Source organism: Mya arenaria, chromosome 16 (assembly GCF_026914265.1).
Source record: "Mya arenaria isolate MELC-2E11 chromosome 16, ASM2691426v1".
Lineage (NCBI taxonomy): Eukaryota > Metazoa > Mollusca > Bivalvia > Myida > Myidae > Mya > Mya arenaria.
Window position 1 is genome coordinate 6,608,838 of NC_069137.1, and position 17,050 is coordinate 6,625,887.

Consider the following 17,050-nt stretch of genomic DNA (forward strand, 5'->3'; position numbering starts at 1 on the left):
TCCTCAGCCTGATGGTTGTCTCCAAAGGAGGCACTACCAAAGACAAACTAAGCTCGAGAAGATTTTTATGTTAACTCAGCCTACTAGTAGGCGGCCTAGGAGACACTAATAGGGTAAAGCTAAGCATGAGATGAATTTAAAGTGGCCAACGCTTCCTGGTTGTCGCCTTTGGAGATACTACAAGGTAGAGAACTAAGCTGAACATATTTTAGCATTTACTACCAGGTTGTTGCATTACGACACCCATCAAGGAGAATTGTAGATCGTAATTCGTGATCACCGCCTACTGTATGTTGGCTTAGGAGACACTCATAAGACACAATAGGTCTGAGCCTTCTTAATGACGGCCTTTAGGGGAGCGTACATGGAAGCCTTAAATCTGAGTTGAACATAAAGTAGCCTCCGTCTTGTGGCTTATTACTCTTAGGTTTACCGGTTTAATCAATGCCTACCTAATCATGAATGCTCGGGGAACTCATCATAATATTTCCATACTTTATACTTGATTGAATATGGAATATTTTTTTGTCCAGATAAAAACAGTTCATAATGCTTGAATGAATGCAATGAGAAATGTTCATTTCTTGTTTTGTAGGCTTTTATATTTAAATGTATATTTATATTCCTTTAAAACCTGTACTATATTTAACGTTTTCTCTTCTTTGATTTAATTTTACAATTCGAAGAATGAAGGACAAAAAGCGACTAAGGAAACACTGCAACGAGTGCAATGTTAACACATGTGAAAAGCGAGAATGTGAGACTTCAAATACAGACTTCGGTCAAAATACATTGCTCTATGTTTTCATTTAATGTAAGAACAATGTTAGTTTCATTTTTCTGACGCCTTTTTCGCAGTTGTAGTGCCTTCAAGGTAAGAACAAACGCTAGGTGTATCCACCTTTACATTTACCTGGTGCATATTCATGTATATACTGATACTCAATTGTTTCTGCATAATAGGACATTGAGTCCTGGACTCTGTTTTCTTTAAGAAGCGGATATTGAACATTTTCCATTTAACGCTTTAAACTATGGATGCAAGCGAATATTCGAATACTCGATCAAATGTTTGGTATTCGAATGTCAAAATCGGTATTTGAATATTCGATGTTTTGTTGTTGGATAAATATAACAATAAACCTTTTGCCTGCAATACGGTTGCTATGTTTAAAGTTCGTTTGTCTTGTTGTTTTGACAACGATTGGCCTATACTGCCAGAGGTGTGAATGTGATGAAAAAACACTAAACACGCGTCATATGTCATTTAAGGACATATCGTCAGGTACTATAAAAAGTTCCCGTAATTTTACAATAACTGGCTATAAGACAAGTGACACAAAAATCAATTATTTTGGTAAATATATTGCCAAATAAAGAATAAATTAGTTCCCGAGTTGGTTTGTGTGTTTCCATAGTTTTAATTAGTAAAGGTCAATCTCAGAACGAGGCTGCTCGTCCTACGAAAAGACCCATTAGCGTAAAACGTTATTTGACTAGAATTCCATCTTCATGTAAGTTCACGTTGTTTACAAGTTTCAGTTTGATGAAGATTTCAATTAAGTTTATAGTTTTTCGTTAGTGAGTTTGAATTAATGTCGGAGGTAATGGTCATTTAGTATTCGTAAGATCCATCAAATGCCCAGAACACGTGTTGAACTGCCTGTCTCGCCCTTTCACACTTATACTATTAATGCCAATGGAAAACGTGTCAAACGGCCTGCTCAGCAGATAACATCGTAAATTAGTATTCCCTATTGGAAAATTTATAACCGACTGTCCGGTCCTTTTTCACAACAGTTTTAATTGCGATAAGACACTGTGTCGAATGGAATGTCCCGTCATTTAACACGCCATCTATAACGTGTCAATCTGGCTTTCCGGACATTTCCTTTGTTAGCTAGTATTGGCTTTGGTTGGCCGTATTAAAACGGTTTTCTGAAAACATTGTATTACGTAAATTATTATTAAAATATCATATAACACGCACCCATTCGAACATTTACTAGGCTATAATTGTTTCGAACATCGTCCTAAGAAGAATATGACGTTTCGTTTCGTTTAACTCGACCTCTGCTGTTTTGTTTTTACGTACCTACATTTTTCTTTTTTTTGTTAATAATATTTTCTTAACTTAAACTAATTAATATTTAAAAATAACTAAATAATATATATTCAATGTATTCGACTACCAGCAAAAACATTCTTTGTTCAGTTAAAGCATACTCAATCAGTAAACATTTTAAAGTTTATTTAACTCAATACTCCGTTTAATTTTGTGAACATAGTGTGAATCATATATTCCTACCAGCATTTTTTTTCCTTTTGTTGGATATACAATACCGTTTACCTTGTGAGACCTGTTGTATTAATTTAAGATCGAAGTAGTATTATTGCTGTGTTTTCATAAATTCTTGAGTTCAGAAAGTAAGTTGCAAACGTGATCTGCATCTGTGTGAAGGCCAAATCTTAGCCTGTTACAATTATAATTTGCACTCTTGTCATTCAAAAAATGATTTAAGTATCTTACGATCGCACAAGGAAAACTATCAAGTTTATTGAAATGGCGTAAACATCCTGTAAATCATCTTACAAGACGAGACGACTGTTAAAGTCCCAGTATGATTTAGTGACGCAAACTTTATTTGTTGTATGTGTATGTATCCAAATGGCTTCTGCTAACAATTTTGACCTTTAACCCCGTAGAAAGATAAACATGCAGTTACAAAATATAGCAAAGCCATTGTATAATCTAAGTATATTATTATTATAGCGAATACAGCGCCATTACGAAATTTGAATATCACCTGACTTTCTGAATAACTTAAATTCTTACTTGCCTACTATAAAAATGATTTGCATTTTTGAAATTAGAAATTAGTGCATTTGAAAACACTAACTTTATCTTTATTTTACTCTTTATTATCGAAATTGCAGAAAAATAAAGTCATTGTATAAAACATATTTTGGTATTAATCGGAAAACACGCCGTTACAAAAAAAAAACAAAAACATAAAAATATCACCTGAACCACTAGACCTTGAGGACTACGATGCATTGTCTAAAGGATTTGACATCTTTTTCATACATCATTAACCTCATGTGATTATGTTAATCAACCAAACATGTCTTCAAAGACGATATTTGAGCAGACATCGATTTAACTTTGCTGAAGGGTTCCTGCCTTTATTACCTTAGTATAAACACTCCTAATGATTGGCCAAACTTAAATTTAGAGTACACAAAAAGTGTATTTTACAAACACATGATGCAGTATCTGCATATTTCCACTTAACAACGTTGATGCTATGCTCCGCTCACTTATCTGCCTATACTAAGGTCGTTGGTTTTCCCATACATTTATTATAAAGCATTGTGTGGACCTCAATAATTAAGGCAATATATAAGACTCTATCAAAGTTATAAACCCACTTTAATTGTTTTTCTATAATTATTGAATCCTACGTGGCTATGGGGCTTTAAACAAGCCATTTAAACTTATATTTAAAATATCCGTGTTTATATTTCATACTTTTTAAGACCTGCTGTAGTATTCTGGGTTTAATGTATTTGTATTATAGCTGTGTTTTTGCCAGCTAGATAGTATAGATATACTTTCATTATATTAAAGCGTGATCCGAATCTGTGTCAGGTACAAATGTTTTCGAAAACATAATACTTTACAATCCTGTCGTTCACAGAGAGAAAAATATTCATATTTCTTAAAATCACAAGGAAAGCTATCCAGTTTCTGATATGATGAAAACATCTTTTGAATCGTCTTACAAAACAAGACGATTGACCGACAAACCATACTATCTACCACGCAGGTTTTCGATACAGTCGCATGAGAATAATACGGGCATGTGTTATTAGCATGATTTGGTTCAGGTGTTCTGCGACTTTGATTTTGCAGTGGCTCAAATGTGAAACAATGTCATAATCAGGTGCCTATATTCAGATACCATGCAGCTTTATCATCACCATTGCTTTCTGGGCTTTGAACATTTATTGTACTTGTAGAGTAAATATGTAACCATGTCTTGTGTATAATTTAAAACGTACGAATGTAAGCATACTTCATCGAATATCTTATGATGGGCCTAATAATAGGGCAATATACAGCTAGCGAGTGAAATCTGACTCTTTTGACTCACTTTATATCTGTTAAATGTTTATATCGCATGAAAGTAAGATCTACAGGGTTAATACGGGATATATTTTTGGGTGAACGGGTGACAAATGTAAGTGAATAATGGCTTGATCATCTTACTCTAGCTGCAGTGAAAAAAAAAACACTTGATCATTTTTACTCTGGTTTGAGATGAACGACTGTTATATACATAGTATTTTATGGTGATTAGAGCTTTATGATAACTCTGTTAGTGATATTCTTATCATATAATGTGGTTGAGGTGACTTTATTAATTCAAATTTATTAATTAAAAACTGTATGTCGTAATTGATTTTGCCATGTTAATTGTAAAAAATATGTTGAAAATTATATCTATCTATCTATGTATCTATGTTCAACTTGCTGTTAAAACACATCTTTAGAGAAGTTTATGTTTGCTAAACAAATACAAAATATATTTCCATTGCAATGCTTCTAACAGTTATCTTACTTTATCAAAGAGGCCTATTTTTCATTTTCCCATGGATTCTGCTTTTCTTAGATTTATACTTACGATTTAGACGGGGTCGCACCCTTTCAATAAATGTTAATAATTATATTTAAATTACAGAAACAAGTACAGCAGTCGAAAGTTTAACCATGATCCCATTTTAATGGCACAGAGTCATCGACAAAGACAAATTTACTTTTTAATGTCAATATTTGAGAACAAGATAAAACAACAATGCATTTGAATGTTTTTGAATGTACTTTAATGCATTATATCAGACAAAAATGGCTACACCTTTCCTTGGTAACAACCTACAGCCACAATGTACTCAGTCAAACCGCGTAGTATTCATATTCCTATGGGAGACGGTGTACTTTCGTTTAAGATTGCAGGCGAATAATATGTGATTATATATCAGGCAGAAAAGAAAGGCACGTAAACTCTCACTTGTTATGGTTCACTAAGATTTATATCACCGGAATATACTTTCTCCAAAACTTCATTAACTAACTAATTAAACATACGCGTTCACTAGTCGAAACCCTAGTACGTCGTTTCATTGCGACGGTGTGAAATGGCTGTGCAGCATTGTATATGACATTCTCAATCTGACCGCACAAATACGGGCACGCTATAGATTGAGTAATGCAGAATGTTTAACGCTATCAACTTTTGGCTAATGTTAGAATAATCGGCCTTGAGTCATACTATCTTCCTAGAGAAGGCATTAATACAATCAAGGGTGGCAATTCGATACGCTTTAACTACATCATGACCTCTTTAAGGTTTGGTTCACATTATGTTTGAATGTTTTGATTTTTGTGAAAGGTGTTTGATATTGATAAATGGTTGTTTAAATGTTAAATCGTTATGTTTAAGATTATGGCTTATGGGCTTGTTACTGTAGTTTATAATATAAATATCACGATTGAAATACTCATTCCGTCGTAAACAGCGGTTAACCCTGCAGGCTACCTGTACCGATTTATCAAGATAGTTGTGAAGTAGGTCAATGCACACACTGTGTTTATTATTCACAAGGATATCTGTTTCGTAGCTACGTGCTGTAAAGGTCGAGGACTTTATTATCCTATTATGCTCCCTACGTGTGAGTGAAAGTATTTTGATCAATTACAGTGCAAATTAGTGAATTAATTAGCTTATATATTAATGCCACTGCGCACGGATAAAAAAACATAAGCTTTCCATATCACCAAAAGCACTATAGTTAATTTAACAGTAAATGCTAAAATGATTAGTACATATGTGAACGAAATTAAAATGGTTCCCTCGAAAGCATAACATGATCCGAGAAAAAATATATTACATGAAAACGTTATCAGTGTTTATGGTGATTTTTGTTTTTTTGTTGTTGTTTTGTTTTTTTGTTTGGGGGGAGGGGGGATATACGTTTCTATAGGTTTCATATTGCAGTAGATAAACATATTAAAGGTTTATCTTTATTATTTTAAGACCAAAGGAACGCTTTCTTTCTATACAAAACACTACAGTTGGTTTAAACGCCCTTTAAAAACCTGAACTAAATCATATTTATCATATGTTTTCAGACAAGGTAAGTCAACCCCGTGTATCGTCTTACAATAAAAGTCTGCATCGTTCGTCGTCAGCGACCCGCATAACACTAAATACATTATTATTAAGCCTTCAGCTGAAATATACTTATCTCTATTACCAAAACATACGGTGATATTCATATTCAATTCAAGCGGGTTAGCTGCCATTTACCCTCAATCCGCCCGCCACCAAAATCTCTTACAACCGAAAATCCATTCAGCAGAGCGCAGCTGTCAACATTTCATTTAGCAAAACAAATGACTGCAAAATATCCATTGAGTAATTTATAGTTTTAATAAATGAGATAAATAGAAGCTCGCACATGCGCACTCGCTAGTAGGCATTTAATAGCCATTAAATTTAAACATGTATAGTTTTTTTCCCTTATGTATTCGTGTCTTTAAAATTCAGATGTGACTTCATTAAAACTTCAATATGAGTAAAAAACAGAATCACGAAACTTCTTTGTCACGACTTAAAATTCACGACATGTTATTATTAGATAATCCGGTTACTTTGTCATTGTGTGATCATATGGCGAAAAGGAATGTTTAAATGCAATCCAATATCAAGTTGCATAACATTCAATTGAGTAAACTGGAATACACGCCAGTTTTATAGATGATAATAGTTGCTGGTAACATAAAATATCTAGTTTATATTTAAATGCTACTGCTGTCAAATTACTACCTAAAAAGTCAATGTTTTAAGTACGAGCCATACTCTCTTTCGTTGAAAGACTATATGACAATTATCATGGCGAACCTATATTTATTAGATTAATGTATTTTCACCAATGTCGCAATCAGCCAAATTACTTAAACATGATTAATAGCTAATCTTGATTGTTACACGTATTTGTCTTTAAACGTCACAGAGTATAAATATATATATAACATGTGTTCTGGGTCCGAAGTAAAAACTCCGAACGCTGACAAGGTTTGCCGGGTTAACAGCCACACAGTGTGCCTAAAGATCGGATTATCCCAGCCGTATTGAAAGCAGAATAATGATAGCTTTTACTATTACAAATTTCAATAATCGGGTTTGTTGAAAAAAGTGACGTAGAAATCACACGTTGTACATTTCAGTGTTCTCTACTGACGTCATGACGCGTAGAAAAACGAGCTCAATTTTGGCGTCACACAGTGTATTGCGTAATCTAACATTATTTAAACAAAAGAAATAGCAGGCCCACCTTTTTACTGGGAGTAAACCATGATCCTATCTACAATAGGACGGTCATTCAATATAAGATTTTCAGATAAACCAAGAAAATGCGCAAACTATTGTGAATGCATTCACATTTTCAGAATCAAAATATACATTTGTTACGCATAATATCATTTTCCGATAAAGGTGTTATTATTAAACGGATTTTTAACCTGAACTAAAGAATGTGTTTTTAAGGAAATTATAACCCGTTTTGTATTTTGTAAATACCGCTTTGAAAATACCCTGATGCATTTCATTTCATTTCTATCGTGTGACTGTGTTTTAATCTGTAACTAAAGCCACTTATATTGTATGATACTGCAATTCGACCTGTTTGTGCTTGTATTGAGAATGATATTAGTTCTAATGATATTCATTTGAAATAAAAAAATTAGCAAAACGAATGTTTAAGGTGTTGTATTTAAACAAAAAATAAACTTAAAAAGTGACACAATTGTATTTAGTATATTTGATATGAAAGTAAATGAAATCTCTGAAATAACGAGCAGATTTCAACGCCATAATACACACATTATTTCAAAATCAGATTACCAAGATTTAAACATTATGATTTATGAACTAGTAAACTCAACTCGCATTAAATTACAATTTTGTTCAAAAACATGGCTAGTATTACTGTTTTCATAATCTAATAGTTATGTAAATTACTTTGCAAAGCGTTCAAGTTCAGTAATTTTCTTAAATTCGGTTTATAGGACGTGTATTTTGCATATCTTGCAATATGATACCTTATGTGTGAAACTGCTTCTGTTGACGGGCTCAATAGAATGGACTTACAAACTCTTAAAGGGACTAGACACCAGATTATCCTAAGTCGGCAATTTCTGCATTTCCCCTATACAAGCATGGAATTGTCAATTTGATCTGGTTTGAGGTAGATAATACATCACTTTACAGGATTCAAATTAAATTTCGTCGCTGTCAAAGCTGTGCGTGTCCGTTTAAAAATAGCGCGTAATGGTTTCCACTTCTATAATGCGAATATTAAGCATGTGAAAATCACGTGATAAGACCAGATACATATACCGACGTTATTTTTTAAATTGAAATGTATTGTATGGTGGAAGTCAAACCTGATTAGTTTCGAATACGAAATAAAACAACGCAAAAACTGTTTCGCAAGCGATGTTCTTCATCCTAAAATCAGATTCAATGTGTTGAGCACAACGATAACAATATTATGTACGTTTTCGAAAATTATTTGATTGCAATTGTATCATCTAGGATCAAGTCCTTTTAATATGTCATGGTATTCATTGGCGATATATATGCTAACTCCGATTTTATTTTAAGGATGTTTTGACTATAATATCATATTAACATTCGTGTTAATGTACATTTTTTGTAATCAATGAATAATTTTATTATTTGTTTAAACAGGATAAAAGCTCAGGGCAACGTGCTGGGCTGAATTCACTTTCTGGTTCAATTGATAATAAACGGGAATTACTTCTTACAAACCAAATGACGTCATGATGGAACAAATAAGTCGAAATATCGATCATTATGCACGGAGTTTAACAGTTTAATATCGAAATACCATGCTGTTTTTATTGTTTACAAGCACGTTGAATTTCCCTTAATCTTAAACAAAACCTGTATTTGCTATTGCAAGGTAAGCTGAAAAAAGTTCGTTTACCTTTTAAAACCTGCAGTTATTAGTGTATGTATGTGTTTTTATGATAGTGTTGTGATGAGTAGGTTGAAATGATATAAGATGTGGAGTCTGCAACGTTACTTTCATCATAACAAAGCATGTTCTGTATCTATGCCCAGGGAAACGTCGGTTGTTAGCACTCTGCCCAGTCGTAGAATGAAAATTATAATGAAAGAGCTTAACGCGATTAAATACTGTAAAGTCGACAAGCGTAATGTTACTTTTTTATAATTACATTGTCAGGCAATAACAATCGAATCCAAATAAAATATTGAGTTACCTTAAATTGTACCCGACAAGTTCCTGTTATTAACTAAGAAAAGGTAGTGTTAGGTGGACAGGTTCAGGGGTTCTAGTCACCGATTCCCAATGAAACGCTTGTAAAAAGAACATAATTAGTAGTAAAGTGGTATCTTGTTAATTGTGCTGGATTCCATTACACGTAGCTTAATATGAGGAAAATGTGGTTGAAAACAACACATCCATCTTTTGCAAAATCAAATGAAAACTTCGCATTTTGGGCTGACTATGTTTTTGAAAGAATACAAAATGTCTGCTATGTTATTCTAGGTTAGGCTATTGATTATAAATATAATAATATATAAGATGAATAAACAAAAAAGAGCAAATGCACTGATACACTTATTACAGAGGACATAAATCAGCTATAATGACTGATGGTTACAGTAGGTGATGCTCCATCTAAATTTATTCAAGTAAACATGAGTTTATGTCAATATGGTAACACAGACATCAGGTTAGACCCCCATTAGCTGAAATATGTTTGAAGGAGTTCCCCAGACACCATATGATAGTTGGATCCTGATCATTTATACTGTCTACTTAGGGCCATGGAGTGACGAAACTAATAGAGATATGGGTACCTCTGAAAGTTAGTTCATTATTATGTTTGTGTACTCTTCCTTTGTGACCATGTTTGTTAAGTCGTATATACCTTTATTATCATTACGACATTAAAAATTTGTACTTTTTAAGGACTCTTGACTCAACCTTAAATCCTTAAGATTTTATCTTTTAACGCCGCTTTGAAAGCACCCTGATTAGGGTCACAATGCAAGTCACAAACGACAATGAAGAAGAGATGCACATAATTAAACTTATTTTTATATACGATATTGAAAACTACAGTGAAAAGCCAAATAGTCGATAATCAAAACAATCAGACTGTATGTGCACAGAACAATGATCCAAACAACAATGAACTAGAGAAACAAACTTCATTAACATTATAACAAACACCAACAACAGACCACACCCTGTTTTACTAATACATGATGAGATTGCCGTCTCGGAACGGTCAGTAAAACTAGAGTTGACTGTAACGCGACTCTACAGGGGGCTTAAACTAGTAATCATAGCCATAACCTCACAATTATACCAACATGTATCAATAATTACTAAAATTAAATTGTAAGCCTCAGCAGAAAAAGCATCAACAATGAAGAATAATGTAAATACTTACATATAAACTGATGAAAAAATTACAATTACTTAACGACCGGATACCAACATCACCTGTAAACGAATAAATCACGCTGAGCAATCTCTTAAGAGGGACGATAATGTAAGCCTTGTTTTTGCAATGGCCTTGACCCTACACAGATCAACTGGAAATCTACATACTTTGTCTTATTGTGGGTCTTGTACACCATTTTGATTCCAATTTAGTTTATGAAGTTCTTCCTCATGTTTTGGCAAATAAACGACCTATTATCAATTCAGGCTGGCCATACATACCACTAAATATAACACCTGTAACTGGACCAAATTAGTAATAAATACATTACAAGAATTACGTGCTTTTATAGTCCACTTGTGTTTGCAATGTATTACCATCACGATCATTCATCGCTCTGTTTCGGAACTTGTTTGGAGCAAACATCGAAATATCTTTTTCGGGTAATGAGGGAATTTGTATTCACTGTATAGTTCTTATAAACATATAATGCTCTCAAAGAGATGAAATGCAACTTAGTAGTAAACTTAGAATTGTATATGCAATACAGTAAAAGGACGGCCTATAAATATACCTTTATTCAACAGTTAATACTAGTTATAAAATGCAAGTGATCTCCTTAATCCTATACAGTTCACATACTCTTATCATCGTAATAAATGTATATAATTGTATATAATATAAATGTTCATAAATGTTCATCGAATCATCTTTGTTATAAATCTATCTTCTTTAAGAAATGATTTACAACTGGCCTTATAGTGTTTTGTGTATGGATCATTATCTTCGTGTTAACCCTCTTATGAAATATCATTAAATGCAGATATGTTCATTGACGCTTAGCCATAAGTTTCGTGAGTCATTGAAACAGTATGGTCATTAGTTATTCAAACAATAGGACACATACACTGAATTAACAGGTTTTATGTAATGTATATGTTGGAACAAACTAACCGCATCAAGATTATACCACACCAGTATAGAAAAACAGTATAGCAAATATGCGTGTATGTTCGAAAAGCTGCTGCAAAGAAGGTTATGGAAAGAGAAGGAAACTGCATCTAATTTGTCACCCGATAGGCTATATCACAGTTTGCTGTAAACGTTTGGAAGAAGTAAACCCTAAATATTCAGACAATAAAACCTCTAATACTTGACGCGGAGCCAGATTTATTCGCATTGTGCTGGTTTATGAACATTGAAATGGAACTTTTGATTCACTTTTAAACGATTCAAGTGGAGAGATACGCCAATGCGGCTTGTAGTGTTTTGTATGTGTTTTTATTTATAGTAAGACAGATTATGGGCATCACAAACATGTAAAACACAGCTTCTATTTAAACTTGTTTGACGTATTTTGTGAGGAAGACAATATGGATATATTCTGCGCAAAAGTAAGTTGACCATTACTTTTGTAACTCATTGATATTTGTCAGTTTAATCAATTGGAAATAAATTACCAAATGACGCGACGTGAATATGAAAATTATATTAATATTCGTCTCGGCTTACACATACGGGTAACCCCAGAAGTGTCATGGACAGAACTTATTTAATTGTTAATGTAAAACAGATTCCATTAACTAAACAAGTAAACATAGATGTCAATAATAATTCATACTTTTTGTTTTATTTAGCCATGCAGGGTATATAGGCTTCATTCCTTGTCCGTTTGGTGTAACTATTGCTTTATCTAGTAATGTAGAGTAGGTAGGCTTCAGTTCCTGGCCTGCAAGCTTCATACCCTGGTCCGTTCGGTGTAACTACAGTTTTATCTAGTCATGAATGGTATGCAAGCTTCATTCCCTAGCCCGTTCGGTGTAACTACAGTTTTATCTAGTCATATAGGGTATGCAAGCTTCATTCACTAGACCGTTCGGTGTAACTACAGTTTTATCTAGTTATGAAGGGTATGCAAGCTTCATTCCCTGGCCCGTTCGGTGTAACTACAGTTTTATATTGTCATATAGGGTATGCAAGCTTCATTCCCTAGCCCGTTTGGTGTAACTACAGTTTTATCTAGTCATGTTGGGTATGCAAGCTTCATTCCCTAGACCGTTTTGTGTACCTACATTTTTATCTAGTCATGTAGGGTATGCAAGCTTCATTCCTTGGCCCGTTCGGTGTAACTACCGTTTTATCTAGTCATGTAGGGTATGCAAGCTTTATTCCCTGGCCCGTTCGGTGTAACTACAGTTTCATCTAGTTATGAAGTGTATGCAAGCTTCATTCCCTGGCCCGTTCGGTGTAACTACAGTTTTATTTTGTCATGTAGGGTATGCAAGCTTCATTCCCTAGCCCGTTTGGTGTAACTACAGTTTTATCTAGTCATGTTGGGTATGCAAGCTTCATTCCCTAGACCGTTTTTTGTACCTACATTTTTATCTAGTCATGTAGGGTATGCAAGCTTCATTCCTTGGCCCGTTCGGTGTAACTACAGTTTTATCTAGTCATGTAGGGTATGCAAGCTTTATTCCCTGGCCTGTTCGGTGTAACTACATTTTTATCAATTCATGTAGGGTATGCAAGCTTCATTCCCTGTCCCGTTCAGTGTAACTTTTGTTTTATTTAGCCATGTTGGGTATGCAAGCGTCATGTCTCGGGCAATCAACATACTTGTTCAAAACATATAATGGAATATTAAACTTCCTTTTTAATTTAGTACCTTTACATTATATCAGCTGCTACCCGCGATAAGATTTTTTTAATTGCATTTACTTTCACTGAAACTAATCGACACCTTTCTAGTGTCGAACTGCAAGTGCAATCCATAATCCATGCATGTTTTAATCTGCCTTGACATCCCTTTTCATTCATAGTTATCTGTTGTTCTAATTTTTGGTAATAATATTTATTTTAACCGTTTAAAACGTGGGATGTGGGATAATTATCAGTACGTTTGATCGCTTAATGGTTAATGTCTATAATCGTATGTAAAAAATCACACATTTTTTGAAGTTCCGCCTCCATCATTAGGTAAATAAAATACAAAAAAAGGAAGTGACGTCCACGTCTTAATGGCACTTGTCCTTTTAAAATAGATTATGTTAAAGTAGCGTTTCAGATATGAAAACAAAAACGCCCGCCATGGTTGCAGTAAGTGTTACATGCATTGAATATTTGAACAAGCAATGCGTGCAAAATCACACAGCTGTGCGGAATTGAATTACATCATGTGTTGCTTGGCTTTTAGTACAGTTAAACAGATTAAATCTACCACAACTGCTTAATGATTTCAAGAATTGTATGACTCTTTTCAAATAAAATGAGGAAATAAGTAATAAATTAATGCTTTCAATATTGGTCATTTGTATATTGACATTTGAATAATTTTGACCCTGATTTTGGAATGCTTATTGTTTATGTCAATATAAAGTATATCAGAAAACAATTTAATTTTAATTCAGATAAACATTTAAGAGTAAAACAGTCTTGAATAAGAATATATATATAAGAAGCAATATTTTGTGCTATCATAAAGCACTGTATGAAATAGATACATGCCATGCATTAAGATATTATATTTATGAAACACTTACAGCAAAAGCGGTGTAGACCTTCTTTGACATGCTTTAATGCAATGAAACTATGACTTTCACAGCTATACCCTACAGGAAGATGCAACTATTGAGAAATTCAACTGTCGTAGAGTTTCATACTCTGACCCTAAAATGACTATTTCTGTTACTTCGAAGTGGTCCATGTGGTAAGTAAATTGCAATTGCATTTTGAGTGAATCAACATCCATGCAACTATTCATTCTATTTCCTATTGCCGATTGAATTCATATTTGCAAACAGCTTTTGTGTTATATCATTGGCAATACTCGTCTTACGGGAGCACATCTGGTAGTTTAATGCAAATGAGGTAATTGCATCCTTAGTCATAGGGCTGTTTTAGTGAAACCAGCGACTACCTAGATGATCAATGGGCTCAATGCAAATGAGGTAATTTAATCTCAGATCAACGAGTGTTGAAATATCAAATGCTACTAATACATGCTATCTAAATATTTTAAAAATTTGAATAGCAATGTATTCGAACCTATAGCTATCATTATTTTAGCTGAAAAAACTGTTTAACATAACTTCATTTTTTTCTGCACATACAAGCGAAATGTTACCTGTTTATAATTCAAAGTGGATTCATTTAGTTTTAAATCTAAAATTCACAGCTAGGACATGTAGATATTAACTTGTCAACAAGATTAAATCAATTAATCATTCATTACTGCTTACATGCAAATCATCAGTTTTACCAGGCGTAATAATATTTAAAAATAGGAAATCAGTTCGATGTTTGTTTTTCGTCGTCTTCCTCTAAATTACCTCTTATATACTTCATTAACTATAACAATTCGTATTCTTATGCGACTGGTGCAATGACAACGCTTGATATAAAAGCGGTATTCAAAAATTCGTGTTTACTAAAATCGTAATAATTTTAAAAGCAAAATTAACATTGTCCATATATTTTCTACGAAGAGAAACTGACGTATATTTTGAAATTGACCGGTCGGCGTTATTTAACATTATTGCCGCCCTCTGATTTGACAAGTGTGGCCTTAAATGAACAAAAGTAAGATACGTTTTAAATATCCGACGTGCCTATCAAGGACGGGGAGAAATTTCTGCAGCGGAGCGGGCTGCGCTCAACACAAGACGTTTATACACTCGGTTCAAGTATAACCGTCTAGATTTTTATAAAGAAGGTTGGCTTAAAGGGGCAACATTCGCTGCCTCGGCAGCGAGTAAATGGGGAGTGGCTTATTGTAAATTCCCTCAGCTATGTACCTGTCTGTTAAACTCAGTGTTCTATCTTTAGCACACACAAGAGAAATGTAAACAAACAGGGCTGATCAGAGCAGACGATGTATTTCCCCACTACAATCTTCTATTTGAAATAAAGATGACCAAACAGATGTTTTCTTTGAAATGATCGTTTTCTTGTTCCTGACTGGCATTTTGTTATTTCGACTGAATCTGTTTTTTCTGTATGGGACATCCCTCTCAAATGTTTAGAATCAACATTCTCGTTCCACTCCAAAATAGCAAGGTTTTTTCTCAGTCTGGAATCCAAATCTAATTATTTTGTCAACATACAATAATAATGCTTTATTGAATGCATCCACAACCCTAGTACAAATTAACCTTTTTGTAAACGAGTTCAGCAAGGAAACAATTCAGATAGTGTTGACACCTTTAATTGGTAATTAAATGCCACTGGCTGGAATCTGGTTTGTGTATTGATAACTGGAAATCAAATGCACATTTGAGTCAAAAAGGAGGGAACTCAAACACAGTTATACATGAACATTTGCAAGTCATGGAACTAGGTACTGCCTTCCTTTAAAATAATAACTTTGGGCAGAATAAGAAGACTCAAAATATGGAACAAAATAATCAGGACTGGCTGGGATATAAACATTTGTAATGATGACAAAGCTTTTGATAGAAAAGCGAAGGAGCAACTAACATTTAAGCAATGAGGTTCATACTTATTTTTTAAAACGCAAATATGATAACAATGTTACAAAGTGTTAATATCATACAAAACAATTAGACTAAAATGTAGCATATGAAGCTGATGATATATATCAATAATTTTGGGATATGCAGGTGGAATAAAATCTTATCAAGGTCTGTTCACTTTTGTTACTATAGTATTTGATAGTGAGGCATGTCGTCTGCTACAAGCAAGCTGCTAGGGATGTAAACACCAGCACGTGGTAATGTTTACAACAGAGAGATCATAACCCCCAGAACACTAATTAGCCACTCCCCCGGCAAATTCAAATTTTCAATCTGACAGTTGGATTTTTTTCTCAAAGTCATGTTTCTAGTAATGTTTCAAAATCAAATTAAGCATTTTTTATTTGTTTAACATTCATTCTACATGCCTGCAAAGTTCCATGTCTCAACTTTTTGTAAGCATTGCATAAATTTGGAAAAAGTTTCCCTGATCTGAATTATGCATACAATTATACAAAAGCTTGCCCCAGCGCGACCTGGAGGTTTATATAGTCCTGTTTCCCCTTTAAGGGCCTAAATCAGATTGGCTGTTAAGTAGGCACGGAGCCCGATCGTAATTTATGACCTACCATTCCTGGATGTGCTTGTCCGCTATCAAGTTTATTTAGATACCCGAAAGGGGATTGTCCTTACTTTGAACCGTTCCTTTCTGCTATTTGAAGTTACTCTTTCACAGGATGATGTTACTTCGCCTCAACTGCCTCTAAATAGCCCAATACCGCGTGCGTTTGTCAGAGATAAGATTAAATAAGGAATCGATTTGTTTTTTGCTTCTGCAACGGAAAGGCCCTAACGTCGGTCTTAACAATGTCTTAGACAGAAGACCCTACATTTTCATCCAGGGTGACGTTTAGTTGTACCTCTACCTTCTCCGTCGTCGGGTATCTCAGCTGTTTTCTCCACCCTGCTCGACGCAAATCGTCAATTCACCCCCGTGACATGTGACCAC

General features: G+C 34.0%; 1 protein-coding gene across 1 annotated transcript in view; it reads left to right on the forward strand.

The window, feature by feature from the left end:
• The first annotated feature begins 11,782 nt into the window (after window positions 1–11,782).
• Window positions 11,783–17,050, forward strand: part of LOC128222399 (uncharacterized) — a 46,063-nt gene continuing 40,795 nt past the window's right edge. The window contains exon 1 of the mRNA XM_052931378.1: window positions 11,783–11,964. The gene's annotated coding sequence lies outside the window, so the exon portion shown is untranslated. The remainder of the gene's footprint in view (window positions 11,965–17,050) is intronic.